General features: G+C 37.4%; 1 non-coding gene across 1 annotated transcript; it reads right to left on the bottom strand.

Moving 5' to 3' along the window:
• Positions 1-8,917: 8,917 nt before the first annotated feature.
• Positions 8,918-9,024, bottom strand: LOC145038209 (small nucleolar RNA R71). Its single transcript, XR_013679272.1, has one exon. It is a non-coding gene; the product is annotated as a small nucleolar RNA R71 (small nucleolar RNA).
• Positions 9,025-14,209: the final 5,185 nt, after the last annotated feature.

Below are 14,209 nucleotides of genomic sequence, written 5' to 3'. Positions count from 1 at the left end.
GCTACAATAACCATGCATGATAATGACTAGGCTGGTATTGCTCGAGATTTGGTCGCCCTAGACTCGCCTAGTCTAGCTGTAGCAAATAGCTAACGCGTAGAGGGTTACCCCGTATAAATCTGTACACAAACTCCCATTTTCCCTCCACCAAACTCTGATTATACCTATAGGATACGATTGTACACTCAGATGTGCCAACCGACATGTCTCACTAGATTCTCAACCCTTTTGTACTATGTTTAATGTTTACGTATATGTGGTATGTTTTCGTATTCGACAGGTACATATACAAGTATACGAAGTTTAATGATTACGCAAGGTATACTTACGATCTACTAGCTTGTGAATTTCATTCCAAGCCCAATTAACATGTAAATGGACCACAAAGGCCCAATAACATGTAAGAGGGTAATTTAGGCCCAATAGACATGTAATTGGGCCACAAAATCCCAATAAACATGTAACCCATAACTTAGGCTGAAATTAACATGTAAGTGGGTGTTAAGCCAAAATAAACATGTCGTGGAAAACATTGGGCTCAATATACACTTAAATGGGCCCTTAAGGCCCAATGGCCAAGGAACGTAAATATTAGGCCCAATAAATAGTTATCGACGTATTTCGTTCATTTGTTTTGTTCCGTTGTTTGTTTTAGCTCGAGGTTTACTAGATTGATGATAAAAAGTCTTCTTTTTGTAAAAATGACAGGTTTCGCCAATAATCCTCCAATTTTTAATTAAGGCCCAAAGTTTTGTAAAAATGACATTTTAGTCTATAATTTATAAAAATTTAAAATTTTGTCCCAAATGTTTAGAAATTCACAGATTTAATCCAAAATTTTATATTTTGACATTTATGGCCTAGTTATGCTGAAAATTACATTTTCAGCCTCTTGTTTGTAAAAGTTGTCACTTTCGGCCTAATTTTTTATAAAAGTTACATTTTTAGTCCAATTTAGTAATAAATGTTATTTTTAACCAAAAATTTGGTTTATTTACATTTATGATTCAAACTTTGGCCAATTTACATTTTAATCCCCAAAAACCTCATTTTTTCGCAATTTTGGGCCCATTAAGCTAAAATTTACATTTTTGGCCCTTTGGAAAGCATGTTTATCATAAAAACCCCTTTTTATACAAGTAGGACCTGTTTGGTCCCTATAAAAACATAAATTTCACTTTTTGCCCTTATCTATTGTTTACTTGACAATTTTTGACCCTTAACAAGGTTTTTGTTGAAAACTTTTATATCTTAAACATGTAATCACTTTTGACTTGATAATGTGATGTACAAAGTGTCTTAGTTCATAGATCTTTGCTCAATATTACTTAAAATTTCGATATTGATAAGATCTAGCACATTTTCACAAAATAAACTAAGAATTCACACAAGACATGCAAATAATGCATAGATCTACACATTTTACTTGTATTCTCCCCTAAAAATCAAATGAAAACCGAAAACAAGGGGTATGAACTCACCTTTGCTTGATGTTTCGGTTTTTGAAGAAGAAATGGAAGAGATTTTTGGTTTTAGCACACCTTTGTTGTGGATCTTGAGTTTATGAAGCTTGTAAGGTGTGATTATGGAATAAAACTATGTAAGAAGGGGTTTTTCATGTTAAGATGAAGGAAAATAATTGTGTTTGACAATACTTACCAAAGATTGAAATGACTTGATGAATATCCTTAGAACTCTAGCAACTTTTCGAGATCTTGGAGGAAGAAGAAGAAGGATGCTTGAGAGTGATTGAGGAAGTTTTTTGAAAGAGTGTGTGTGTGTGTGTGTGTGTGTTTGGTTCTCGGTCGAGTTATCAATAGGAGAGGATAAAGAGTTGGTGAGGTGACTTGCATGGAAGTATGGTGGTCCTTGTATTAGTATATGTTGAACAATATGGAGGTGGCACCTCCTAAGTCAACTCTTATTATATATTTGTATTGTTTAATTGATGTTGGGCCGAGATTTTTTGGGCCAAGGAGTTGGAGGGTAATAGTTTGATCCTATTAACATTTAGTTAGGATTTTTGGAACCTAAACATAAAATTTTCGGCCCATTGGGCCCTTCGAAACACTTACGGCCCAAATAAAATAAAAGAATGGGTTTATGGCTCACAAAGGTTAATTGGATAATATATGGCCCATTAAGGCCCATTAGGGTTAGAATGAACCATTCTAGGCCCAAATGGTCCAAAATGCTATGTATTTATGAATTGGGTCCATTTAGAGTCCAATTAGGGTTTCTAAGTCCAACATAATTGATTTGAGTGCTTATTGGTCCATTAGGTCCAATAAGGAAATCCTAGTCCAATATGGACTCAAACCGGGATTCTTAGGGTTTTCCAACTCTTTGTTGAGCATAAGAGGTGAATTTAAATGGGCATTGTGTGATATTTTACTTAGAGTATATGTTTTACAAAAGTTGAATGATTACACAAGAATATAATTTCCTAGCTAAAATGATAGTTGTGACACAAAACAACCCCTCCACTTTTAATTAGTTCATTTAATCACAAAATTAATTCCTAATTAATTTCTGATTAAATGCTAATTAATAATATGATTCCAAATTAATATATTATTCATATAATATATTAATAAATCATATTTATACCCCAATTTATTATTCTTAACAATTAATCAGCCTCTCTCCTCAATAGTCATCCTGTCTAGTCACCAGTGTGAAGGCAACCCAAAAGGACCATGCTACAACCAGGTCAAGTACATACCAAATATAGTTACGGACTTAGACACTAATCCAACATTCTCCCTCTTGGATAAGTCCAATAACTATAAATGCAAGTACGACTTCAAAATCCAATTAGCAATCATAGCTCTCAAAAGCCGTTGTCGAACTTTGACTTGTCCTTTAGATAAAGGATCGTATAGTCCTTCGTTCTCTAGATATCGTGTAGACAATTACATGGAACATAGTCATACTTATTATCCAACGATTTGTTTCTCGATCTCCGATTTGTTTGACATAGAACTTAATTGAACACATCAGCTTAGTCTTGAATGGGCCTGTAACATAAGTCAAACCAAATCATCGAGGGGCCTAGATATCGTTTTTACCCTCTTAGGATAAAAGGAACAAATAAAATTTGACTTATATGCATTTACTATACACTCATCAATCATACACAATAATGTGTTTTATAACATCAAGTTACTGATGCGTTTATGCATTATAAATACATAACCAACTTGCAAACAATAAATCATATATCTAGGTTTAAAGACAATATGATATTATCGTCTCACAATCACTCGTGATTAATTACATGAAGTGATTCAAGTGAGCGCGAGTTTATTCCAATACTCAAATCTTATTTCATAAGTACTCATGAACGTTGCAACAAACTTTTGCTATGTGTAATACACTTTAGACAATCTACAAGCCAATTCATGACAATCTTCTTTCATACCTACTTCCAAAGTATGAGCGACTGTGGACTTTTCGAATAATCTTATTATTCAGGAAGTCAAAACATGCAAAGTGAACCAACAAGTTAATAATTAACACAACATAGTAACTTTACAATATAAACAATACTCCTTTATTTAATCATCAAATGTTAATTACAATTTATTTATTACACGTTTCGAAACTATCTAATCACTAAAACTTGTATCGTCCTTCAGCCCAATGCTCCTAGCGTACTGCAAGTGCTTAACCCTACTCAATCCCTTCGTGAGGGGATCTGTTGGGTTCTCTTCTGACGATACCCACTTCACTACGACGAGTCCATCTTCTACCCAATGTCTAATAAAGTGATATTTCCTGGAGATATGCTTGGATCTGCCATGATCCCTCGGTTCCTTGGTTAAGGCTACCACACCTTCATTATAACAGAAAATTTCTATAGGCTCCTTTATGGTTGGAACAACTCCAAGGTATCCAATGAAGTTCTTCAACCATATTTCCTCTTTCGACGCTTCGCTCGCTGCTATGTACTCTTATTCGCACATTGAATCAGCTACAGTCTTGTGACAACCCGATATTTTGACTCTATGTATTGACCTAAAAAGTCAGGTAGTGTAACCACTTTTGAAATAATGAAATTAACTTCAAAAATAAAATGTGCAAAAGTCTCTATTGGGTTACCTACTATGCTATATATTATGTCAAGGTTTACAGAAATACTAACTCCGAGTTAGCAGGAACAAGTTATGACCATTCTAAGATTTCCGACAAAACCGGCAACACCGATTAACGAAAAACACGAAGTTTCAATACAATAGTTTTTAGCCTTAAGTATCTAAATGAAAGTTGTAGATATCATTAAACCGTAAATGTACGTAAAAAGAACATCCAAATCTGACTTCGTATGAGGAAGTTATAATTTTTTCAAGATCCGGATATAGCAGTAGACAGCTAAAAACTCGAAATAGAGATCAAGAGACTTTTGGCCGAAACAACCTAAATGAGAATCGAAGGTCTCAACCAAATTAGCGCAACGGTAAAAAGTCTGGAAAATACGGACGCCGGATGAAGAAGTTATGGATTTTTAACGGGCTTTTCCATTCCCGGCCTGTTAAAAATAAATATTTAAAAATAAATTCAAAATTAGCCAACGAAGTCTAAACGAGAGTTGTAGATTATATTCTCACCTACGCGTACATATAAAGAACGTCGAAAACGGAACTCGTACGAGAAAGTTATGGAGTTTACAAGTTCGAGACCCGAAATCCGAAGCTATCAGGTTGGCCACGACGTGGCACAGTTGGCCGCAACCCGACAAGTGACTGAGGGCGTCCAATCAATGGAAGAGGATAAGATTTTCTCACCACGATGTGGCACAATTGGCCACGACGTGGCACACCAGATATACCCCTATAAACTGCACTTTCAAATGTTTGATCAATGCTTTTTATACACTTTTAGGGGGGGGGGGGGGGGAGGAATACAAGTAAACACACGATTATTATCATGTGTAACATTAAGTTTCACTATATACTCTTTTTATCAAGTAAATCATATGTGATTCATAACTACTACATGGGAACTTTCGTATGCAATATATATTCTCGATAACGTCTTGTCTATTGGAAATAAAACATGTTTATATATATACATGAATCAAACACTTTATTTATACTTTAAGTATATGTGATCATTTATGTCACTATAAATGTTATACTTTACATAACAAGTGAGTATTACACTAGGGTTTACTATACGAACGAATCACCCATTTTGAATAACTATAATAGGTATAGTTTACAAGGAAATCATGAATATTACATACTAGAAACACTATATCAAAGAGATATTTTTATACACAAGAACAAATGGACATTTTCATACGTAAATCTGTTTTATACTACGTTTTGTGAGACCTTTCACATACTTTCGAATATGCATTTTAAGTCCTGTATTATATACCAAAATCCCTTGTAGGGGGATCGTGGTACTTGTGTATAGATCTATACGGGATTGACAATCCCACACCTAAGATGTTAGCTACAGCTAGGCCGGCAAGCCTGGGGTGACAAACGTCATAACCTTCCAACGCTTGAAGAACGTTGTTATAGGCATCCTGGTCAAATAGCATGGTTATAAGACTCACATGGAGTATTAAAAACACATTGATTTACGGGGTTCTTCAAATGCCTTAGCAATTTATACATAAATCTACTATTTTAGGCATGAAAAGCACTATTGCATTACAAGTTTTGGAACAATTAAACTACCATCTACTATAGTAGAAAATATGGGATTTTCTAGGAACATTCAAACATGTACAAACCATTTCATTCTATTTCATACAAACATTGTTATTAAATACTTATGAACTCACCAGCTTAAATGCTGATCTACTCTTTCAAAACTACTTGTATTTCTCAGGAATTCAGTAAAACAGGTAAACAAATAGCTTTTGAAGAAGGGACACTGTTGTGTCAGTTTAGTTTCATTTTGACATCATATTGTAATTCGTTTTGAAACAAGTACCTTTCAACAATGTAAACTTATATATATATATATATATATATATATATATATATATATATATATATATATATATATATGATGGTTGTATTACTTTCTTTACTATGTATTCAATTGTTACGATACTATATGAAGTCATCCGCCCTCGAACGATTCTGCCTTTCTGGTTTGGGGGTGTGACAGATTGGTATCAGAGCATTGTTGATAGTGAATTAAGTATATCAAACCATTTTTGGTATACAACTATAAACACAACTAGGCAACAACACTCTGAGTAAGAGTCATACTTTTAAAAATTAAATTTATTTAAATTTTTGTGAAGTAGGCATGCATTCATTTCATATTAATAGCAGTGTCATAAATAAATCAATATAGAAGTATTATAAATAAATTGTGCAGTGCAGGTGTGCCTTAGGATATGTAATCGGAAATGGGATGAATATAGCCTGATCAACCATATTTTGCCGAGAGCCGACTAACGTATGCCAGGGAGTGTCTGCAATGGACAACAAATTTAAAACTTACCAAGAGCATATCATTTAGAATACTATGGGAGTATTTGGATATTTTTAACCATCAAACTTAAGGTTAAAACTTTACATGCTTTAGCTTATAGTCAATTCTTAAACCTATTCTCGTATAGACTTGATATGTGCATAATTAGTTAATTATTTAGCACATATTCTTCATCATTTTTAATTAATTATGTGAACAATGTGGACAAAAGGTACTTAAAATGGTTTGAATTTTGTTTTCAGTCCAAAAGACATGCTTGGAAGTAAAAGGGAGCAAGGGAAAGCAATTGAAGACCAAAGAATGAAAATAAGAGACAAAAGACCACCTACTCGGCGAGTACACAAGGGTGTTCCAGAAGATAGCTACGATTCCTGATTCAAGACGGATAACTATGCACCTACTCGGCGAGTTGGTCCTGCTACTCGCCGAGTACACCCTGTTTTGAGATATCTATAAAAACCGAATCTTTATCCAATGGGGCAACATTTGTGGCGATTTTTGAAGGTTAAGCTGCGACTAAGAGCCCTAGAAGACGCTGAGGAACCCTAAGTTTCAATCTTTTGAAGAATTCAAGCAACTAGGTTAATCCTACCACTTAGATTTAGGAATTGAATATGTTTGATCTAGTAAAACTTGTTTTTATGTTTGTTTCTATTGCAACTATGAACTAAATTCGTTTTTGTTTCTGTTTGGGGAATACCAAGGAACTCCTATGGTTTAATTATTAGTTTTTGTTTGATTGTTTATTGGTGATCTATTAAATTAAGTTTGTTAAAGAACCTTATGCATTAATCACTACTATTTTCTGTTAATTGGAAGACAATTAGGCTGCATGAACATTTCTTAGTTGTTAACCTCATATGTCTATGTGAATACTAAACCATATGCTTAGAAGTAATGATTATGAAACTAAGATTAATAAGACAATAGGAAGATTAATGTGTGAGCTTGTTTGAGAAACCATCAAACAAGAGGTTAATTGAATTTGTAACTTAATTGACCACTACAAATCTTATTTAATCCAAATCATTAATCTAGGGAATTAATTAGTTTAAACACTTGATCACCGCTTAAATTAGTTAATTGTCTAAGGGTTAGGAGTAATGAACATGAACCTAACCATTATAATTGGTAACCGATAACAATTAATCTATCATAAATACAAATAACCATAGGAGTGAATTGGTTGAACCTAAATAGAAACATCTTTATCAAATTTGGTGAATTAGTTGTTGCTTTAGTTATTTAGTTAATTTAGTGTGCCTAAGTTTCTAGTCTTGAAAAACTAGAAGAAACCCCTTTTACTTTTATTAATTGTTTTAGTTAAAATTAGTTATTAGTTTAATTTTCCGTTCCCTGAGTTCGACACCTTACTTACTAATCTATACCACTAAAAGACAGGTTCACTGCCTTTGTGTGCTAAATTTATTAATAAAAAGTAGGGATAAAACAAGTGCATTTTACACACATCAAGTTTTTGGCGCCGTTGCCGGGGAACGGTTCTAAATAATTAATCTAATTCCTAATTTTTTCGATCCTTTGTGTGAGTTTACTTGCATAGAGTTCATTTATTGCAATTTAGTAATTAGTAATTATGTTTTAGCATCTGTTTTAGTTTTAATATTAAGTTTAGAATTTTTTTCAAAATCTCACTGATACTCGCCAAGTGTAGTCGCACCTACTCGGCGAATACCAGTTTATTTAGCAGTTAATTTTTAATTTTTTTAGTACATTTTTTTTGTTCTTTTTACGCTTTTATTCTATTTATTTCAGGACTTTCATGACCAGAGGATCAAACACACCACTGGTACCCCCGTTTGAAGATCCCGAATCCGCATTGAAAAGGAACAAAGGAAAGGATGTGGAGAGTTCAAGTACATCAAAGAAGTCGCCTTTGTCCAACTTGAAGACCGTTTTTGGGAAAAAGAAGAGCAGTAAATCAGGAGCATCCAGTGCCTCTTTGATAATCGAAGATCCAATTCAAGAAGATATCGGGTACGAGACCGAGGAAGAAGAGGAGCCTACATACGAGCACGAAACCGAGTCCAAGGAAGAGTTAGCTTTCACAATGGCTAACATTGATGAAATCCCCATGGGAGAATGGAAGAAGAGGATGCGCGACGACAATGGCCCGGGACTTGTGCAACCCGTAATTCCCGCGACTGCTACCTTCGAGCTAAAGGGTCATATCCTAGCTTCACTCAAAGAAATACCTTTTTATGGGAAAGATCATGAAGATGCCTACAAGCATTTGGATGAAGTCAATGATGTAGCTGATTACTTCAATATTATAAATTTAACCCCCGAGACTCAACTACTTCGTATGCTTCCGGTAACATTCAAGGGTGCTGCCAAAGACTGGCTCAAGTCACTTCCCCCCGGATCAGTCACTACTTGGGCCAAGATGAAGGAAGAATTCATTGATCACTTTTGCCCACCTTCTAAGATAGCCAAGTTGAAGAAGGCCATTGCAAACTTTGAACAAAAAGTTGGAGAGTCGCTATATGAAGCATGGGAGAGGTACAAAAGCTTGCTAAGAAATTGCCCACACCATGATCTAAACAGCCAGCAAGAAGTCTCCATCTTCTATGATGGAGTCAATGTCACAACTAGGCAGTTACTAGACTCACAAGGCCCACTTACAAAGAAGCCACCCCCGGTGATTAAAGAATTGATTGAAGAATTCTCTAAACACTCTAGAGAATACCATAACCCTAGACATGATGTCACTAGGGGAGCCGCTTATGCTGCTACTGAAGACTTATCCGCGTTCATGGCTATGCTAAAAACCATGGATAGGAGAATGGATAAAATGGATCAAACGATCCATGCTATTCGGGGGGGTTGTGAAAACTGCAATGGGCCTCACCTCACTAGAGACTGCGATTTGGATGAGAATGGCAACAAGAAGGCGCAAGCGTGTTACTCGAGTGGAGACCGATATGATGAAGATTGGCCCAAACAAAAGAAAGAGTGGCTCCCTTATGACGAGTAAAAGAAAGCCAAGGAGGAGAAGTATAGACAAAAAGGGAGAGGGTTCTACCAAAAGGAGGAGCCGGTGCAAGAAAGGAAGCCCAGCTTGGAAGATATGCTCACTAAATTTGTAGCTGCTTCAGAAAAAAGGCATAGTGATCATGATGCTGCAATTCAAGAAACAAGAACCATGCTCAGGAACCAGCAAGCATCTATCCACAATATAGAAACACATCTTGGGTAACTTGCTCAACAACTTAACCAAAGGTCACCGGGCAAACTTCCTAGCAAAACCGAAAATAACCCACGAGGCGCGCACATAAACATTGTCACAACAAGAAGTGGGAAGATAATCACTCCTCTGGCACCTATTCGGACTGAAGCACCCAAGGATTCACAGAAGGATGAGGCAGAAAAGCCAGCAGAAAACCAAAATTTACAATCTGACAGTCCTACTCGCTGAGTAGGACCGATGGACTCGACGAGTACACCATCAAAAACCTGTGAGCAAGCTCCTGAAAAGCCTTACCAGCCTCCAATGCCATACCTAGCCCGAGCCAAGAAAGAGAAGCAGGAAGAGGAGTATCAGAAGTTTCTAGACCACATCAAGACTCTTTAAATCAACATACCTTTCATTGAAGCCGTCATGCAAATGCCCCAAGTATGCAAAGTTCCTTAAGAAACTTCTCACCAATAGAAGAAAGATGGAAGAAGTGAAGAAGGTAGTGCTTAATGAAAACTGCTCCGCTGCGATGCTAAATAAGCTACCAAAGAAGAAGGGTGATCCGGGGAGCTTAACTTTACCTTGCCAATTTGGCAACTTGGTTGCTATTCATGCCTTAGCTGATTCTGGAGCAAGTGTGAACGTTATGCCATACTCATTCTTTAAGAAGTTGGACCTCCCGGAGCCAAGGCCAATTCGCATGGCAATACATTTGGCGAACAAGACAATCACCTTCCCAAGAGGCATATGTGAAGACTTACTAGTGAAAGTGGATAAATTTGTCTTTCCTGCTGATTTCATCATTCTAGACATGGAGGCGGATCCACAAGTACCAATCATCCTTGGAAGGCCCTTCCTCAACACGGCCAGTGCTATAGTAGACATGAGAGACTCAAAGCTCACCTTGCGGGTCGGAGACGATTCAGTGACATTCGGGGTGGACCAAGTTATGAAGTATTCTAGGAGCAGTGACGACACGGCATTCTCAATAGATATGCTTGACGAACTATTGGAGGAAGACATACCTGAAGATTCCAGCAAGTTTACATCTTTAGATGAAGCATTTGATCCAGAAAAAGATTTAATAGAAATTGAAAGACTGTTGGAAGAAGCAGAGTATGAAGAGCTAATGAAGCAATCTGACAGTCCTACTCGCCGAGTAGGACCGATCTACTCGCCGAGTACATCTGAAGAAAAGTCAAAATTCGTGAATACAGCCACCAACTCGCCAAGTACCTTACCTGCACTCGGCGAGTCCGTCACTCAGAACCAACGAACAGAGCTCAAAATGTTACCAGACCATTTGGAGTATGCTTTTCTGGAAGAAGGCAATCAAAAGCCAGTAATCATAGCCTCTAATCTGTCCAAGTCTGAAAAGGAGGAGCTCGTGCAAGTGTTGAAGAAACAGAAACGGGCCATACCATGGATCATCACCGACATCAAAGGAATAAGCCCATCCTATTGCTCTCACAAGATCTATCTATAAGAAGGAGCAAAGTCGGTGGTACAACACCAAAGAAGGTTGAAGCTGAACATGCAAGAAGTAGTCAAGAAGGAAGTGGTCAAACTCTTAGATGCAGGAATCATTTACTCTATTTCCGATAGCCCATGGGTGAGTCCGGTCCAAGTGGTGCCCAAGAAAGGAGGGATGACGGTCATAACCAACGAAAAGAACGAGCTAATCCCGACACGAACGGTAACCGGTTGGAGAGTGTGCATCGATTATCGAAAGCTAAACGATGCCACTCGTAAAGACCATTTTCCCCTACCTTTTATTGATCAAATGTTAGAAAGACTATCGGGCCATAGCTATTATTTCTTTCTAGATGGATTTTCGTGTTATTTTCAAATACCCATAGACCCAATGGACCAAGAAAAAACCACATTCACATGCCCAAGTGGGACTTTTGACTATAGATGCATGCCTTTTGGGCTATGCAATGCACCTGCGACTTTTTAAAGGTGTATGACAGCTATATTCCACGATATGGTGGGAAAATTCATGGAAGTTTTTATGGATGACTTTTCCGTTTTTGGATCTTCTTTCCATGACTGTCTCAGAAATCTTGACTCAATGCTTGCTAGTTGTGAGAAAACCGACTTGGTCCTCAATTGAGAAAAATGTCACTTCATGGTCAAGGAGGGTATAGTTTTGGGCCACAAAGTTTCCAAAAAGGGAATTGAAGTGGATCGGGCAAAGATTGACACCATTGCCAAATTACCCACACCAACTAATGTGAAGGGCATTAGGAGTTTTCTAGGACACGCAGGTTTTTACCGGCGTTTCATAAAAGATTTTTCCAAAATAACTAGGCCTCTAACACAATTATTACTCAAAGATGCACCATTTAATTTTACTAAAGAGTGTTTAGAGGCATTTGAATTTTTAAAGGAAAAATTAACTAATGCCCCGATCATTATTGCACCAAATTTGAACTTACCCTTTGAGATTATGTGTGATGCTAGTGACTATGCATTAGGAGCTGTCCTTGGTCAAAGGGTTGATAAGCACTTTCAACCCATATATTATGCTATCAAGACTTGAAACCCAGCCCAAGAAAATTACACCACCACTAAAAAAGAGTTGTTAGTTGTGGTATATGCTTTTGACAAATTTCGCCCTTACTTGGTTTTATCTAAAACTACTGTTTTTACTGACCACTCGGCTATCAAGTATTTGTTTTCCAAACAGGATGCTAAGCCAAGACTGATACGATGGGTGCTACTTCTTCAAGAATTCGACATAGAGATACAAGACAAGAAGGGAATGGAGAGTGTAGCAGCTGATCACTTGTCAAGGCTAGAGAACCCGCAATTGCAAGAAGACAAAGATGGAGATGACTTTCCGGACGAATACATTATGGTGTCAGTGGGAGAAGAGCCATGGTTCGCAGACATAGCTAATTATTTAGCTACAAAATACATCCCGAAGGACTATAGCAGTCAACAAAAGAAGAAATTCTTTGCTGAAATAAAATATTATTTTTGGGACGACCCATACCTCTTCCGAAGCTGTGCGGATGGTATCATACAAAGATGTGTGTTCGGGAAGGAAAGCTGGAGAATACTAGAGCATTGCCATAGCGGGGTCACGGGAGGACATCACGGAGCACACTACACTGCAAAGAAGATCTTTGACATTGGGTTTTATTGGCCTACAATCTTTAAATATGCAGCCCAATTTGTCAAAGAATGTGATGCTTGTCAAAGAGTGGGAAACATTTCATCTCGAAATGAAATGCCACAACATAGTATCCAAGTGTGCGAGGTGTTTGATGTGTGGGGAATTGACTTCATGGGACCTTTTCCCATGTCCAAAGGGAACAAGTACATACTAGTAGCGGTCGATTATGTATCAAAATGGGTGGAGGCACAAGCGTTACCAACAAATGACGGACAGGTAGTGGTGCGATTTTTGAAGAAACTATTTTCACGTTTTGGCGTTCCGAAGGCCCTAATAAGTGACCGAGGCACACATTTTGCAAATGATCAATGGGAAAAGGTGCTAAAGAAATATGGGGTTACCCATAAGTTCTCCACATCATACCATCCACAAACTAGTGGACAAACCGAAGTGACAAATCGAGCCTTGAAGCAAATTTTAGAGAAATCGGTGGGAAGCAACCGCAAGGAATGGTCGGATAAGCTAGATGATGCATTATGGGATTTTCGTACAGCTTTCAAAACACCTATTGGTACTACACCATATAGGTTAGTTTATGGAAAGCAATGCCATTTACCGGTCAAGCTAGAGCATAAGGCATATTGGGCTTTAAAGAGGTGCAACTTCGACATGGAAGAACTAAAGAGCAACCGGTTAATGCAAATGAATGCCCTTGAAGAGCTAAGGAATGATGCATACTCTAGTTCATGGCTTTATAAAGAGAAGACCAAGAAATGGCATGATAAAAGGATTAAAGATAAAGAAATCCATGAAGGCCAAAAAGTGTTGCTTTTCAATTCACGATTAAAGCTTTTCTCGGGCAAACTCAAATCAAGGTGGGATGGTCCTTTTCTCGTGAAGACGGTGTTTCCACATGGGGCTATAGAGTTGTTATCAAGATACGGCACGCCCTTCAAAGTCAATGGTCATAGAGTAAAAAAAATATGAAGAAGGAGTCCCCCGGAATGAAGGATTGGAAGAGTTGCTGCTGGAAGGGATTGCAACTACGTAGAAGGGGAGGAGTCCAGCTAATGACTCCATAAAAAGAAGCGCTTCTCGGGAGGCAACCCGAGTCTCAAGTTTGCATTTTCTTTCCTTTTCTTTATTTTCATATTTTTTTTCCATTTTTCTTCATCTACTTTTATGCCCATAACTGCTTGAGGACAAGCCATGCTTAGAGTGTGGGGTGGATGGTTTAAAAACATGAATTAATACACTAATTTTTATAAATACACAAAAATTTTCAATCTGTGACATTTACTCGCCGAGTAGAGTCGTGTACTCGGCGAGTAGATGCCCGGTCCAGTTAAGATGATGTTTAAAAGCACTTCTACTCGGCGAGTAGACCCATTCTACTCGGTGAGTAGCCAGTTTAAAAAGAGTGA

Source organism: Lactuca saligna, chromosome 3, assembly GCF_052625555.1.
Source record: "Lactuca saligna cultivar CGN05327 chromosome 3, ASM5262555v1, whole genome shotgun sequence".
Taxonomy (NCBI): domain Eukaryota; kingdom Viridiplantae; phylum Streptophyta; class Magnoliopsida; order Asterales; family Asteraceae; genus Lactuca; species Lactuca saligna.
This window is presented reverse-complemented; position numbering and strand designations above follow the sequence as displayed.